At 47.2% G+C, this 2,575-nt stretch overlaps 1 pseudogene; it reads left to right on the plus strand.

The window, feature by feature from the left end:
• The first annotated feature begins 901 nt into the window (after window positions 1-901).
• On the plus strand, window positions 902-2,539 carry LOC109365156 (annotated as a pseudogene).
• The last annotated feature ends 36 nt before the right edge of the window (window positions 2,540-2,575 follow it).

Below are 2,575 nucleotides of genomic sequence, written 5' to 3' on the forward strand. Positions count from 1 at the left end.
AGAGTCCTTATAGTTGTTTGTCATCCCAACCTTTGTCCTCTACATGATCCTTTTCGTGGTTGTCTCATGTTGCCAAGGAAGAAAGGCAATCTTTGTTGACAGGGGATAAGGTGAGGACATGAAGGAGGACTTTCATCCTCTGCAGAGCTGTACAGATGTGGATTTGATAGATGGTGAACTCAGTGGAGAAGCAGTGAGTTGGATGGTTGCAGTTGAGAGGAAGTGTCTACCCTGGCTTCTCTGACAACATGTCCAGTGCCTACCATTACACTCTTCTACTTACTTTTAACTCAATTCTGTTAACAATCTCTTTTTCTCAAGGACCTCTTTTAGTTAGACCTAAAAGGAGTCTGGACTGACCTACTTTTGATTTTCTTGCACCCCTCTTTGATGTGGCAAGAAAAGAAATGGTCCTGTGACTCCCAGGCAGTTTTATCTTCTCACCAGAAAAATGGAAATGGAACAGAGAAGTCTTCTGGGAACTGCAGTTCATTCTTCTCTTCTGAGACACGTAACAAAACTATCAGCAATCCATAGAAGAAGAGAATTAACTCTTTAACTACCAATACACTACATGCTTTAATGATGTGGAATACTGACAACAAAAATCATAAAACCATGACAGCCCCTCTACACTGAGCTAGGCTGACTTCACTTGCCTCCTCCAGACTTGATCACTGCCTGAGCTGAGGCATCGGCCTCACCAGTGCAATTCTGCCTTTAATCACAGCACTTCAAAGAATCCTTCATTAGAGAATGGGCACATCATAAATCTGGAAATGCAGAGGTGGCACTGCAGGAAACCAAAAACCAGCCCACATAATGAGAAGGGACATCTTGCATTGAAAATTAGCTTCTCGGAAAATTGTGGCCTGTATCAACCACGCCTGTGGACCTGCAGCAATGAAGGACCAATATAAAAGGCAGCCCCGTTCCATCTCTGACATCAGCTTCTCTTGCCTTCTCCTTGTTGGGAACCAGGTAAGTGTGAAGCCNNNAAGGCATCCAGATAGATTTTTTTGTGGAATCTTTTCAATAGATAATGGGCACAAATTTCTGTCAGCTCCTGGTTCCTGCTTGCACTGACAGACTTATCTCAAAGTGAGATCATTTCTCTCTTCAGAGTCCTTACAGTTGTTTGCATCCCAACCTTTGCCTCTACATGATCCTTCTTGTGGTTATCTCATGTTGCCAAGGAAGAAAGGCAATCTTTGTTGACAGGGGATAAGGGGAGGACATGAAGGAGGACTTTCATCCTCTGCAGAGCTGTACAGATGTGGTTTTGATAGATGGTGAACTCAGTGGAGAAGCAGTGAGTTGGATGGTTGCAGTTGAGAGGAAGTGTCTACCCTGGCTTCTCTGACAACATGTCCAGTGCCTACCATTACACTCTTCTACTTACTTTTAACTCAGTTCTGTTAACAATCTCTTTTTCTCAAGGACCTCTTTTAGTTAGACCTAAAAGGATGTGGAATACTGACAACAAAAATCATAAAACCATGACAGCCCCTCTACACTGAGCTAGGCTGACTTCACTTGCCTCCTCCAGCCTTGATCACTGCCTGAGCTGAGGCATCGGCCTCACCAGTGCAATTCTGCCTTTAATCACAGCACTTCAAAGAATCCTTCATTAGAGAATGGGCACATCATAAATCTGGAAATGCAGAGGTGGCACTGCAGGAAACCAAAAACCAGCCCACATAATGAGAAGGGACATCTTGCATTGAAAATTAGCTACTCGGAAAATTGTGGCCTGTATCAACCACGCCTGTGGACCTGCAGCAATGAAGGACCAATATAAAAGGCAGCCCCGTTCCCATCTCTGACATCAGCTTCTCTTGCCTTCTCCTTGTTGGGAACCAGGTAAGTGTGAAGCCCTCTCTCCTGCTCTTAACTGAATAGAAATGTTATCAGATAGTGGATCTCCATGCTATGGGAGACCATGGATGCTCAGAGAGTGCTTGGGACACAGCTTACATGGCTTTAGATTGATGCACTCAAAGAGAGTCTTTCTGAGACAACTCACTGTAGGCTCCTGGCATTATGAAAGGATCTGACCTCCTTTCTCAGCCTTCTCCTCTAGCCTTAGTTGTTGCCTTGTCTCCTTTATGAGAGGCTATCCAGGCTGTCCCTCACGTATCCTTTTTCTTTTCTTCATTCTATCTGTCTTTCCCAGGTGTACCTCCAGCCCCAAGACATGTCCTGCTACTCCCAGTGTGTGCCATGCCGGCCCTGCGGCCCGACCCCTCTGGCCAGCAGCTGCAATGAGCCCTGCGTCAGGCAGTGCCAGAACTCCACCATCGTCATCGAGCCCTCTCCCGTGGTGGTGACCCTGCCCGGACCCATCCTCAGCTCTTTCCCGCAGAACACCGTTGTGGGCTCCTCCACCTCCGCTGCTGTTGGCAGCATCCTCAGCTCTGAGGGTGTGCCCATCACCTCGGGGGGCTTTGACTTGTCCGGCTTGGGCAGCCGCTACTGTGGCAGAAGGTGCCCGCCTGCTGAAGCCGCTGGCCGTGGTCCTGGAGAAATTCGTCCATGAACCACGAACAGGATGCTGCATCAAGAAGGAATCTTT

The sequence above is a fragment of the Meleagris gallopavo genome, unplaced genomic scaffold (assembly GCF_000146605.3).
Source record: "Meleagris gallopavo isolate NT-WF06-2002-E0010 breed Aviagen turkey brand Nicholas breeding stock unplaced genomic scaffold, Turkey_5.1 ChrUn_random_7180001957270, whole genome shotgun sequence".
NCBI classification, from domain to species: domain Eukaryota; kingdom Metazoa; phylum Chordata; class Aves; order Galliformes; family Phasianidae; genus Meleagris; species Meleagris gallopavo.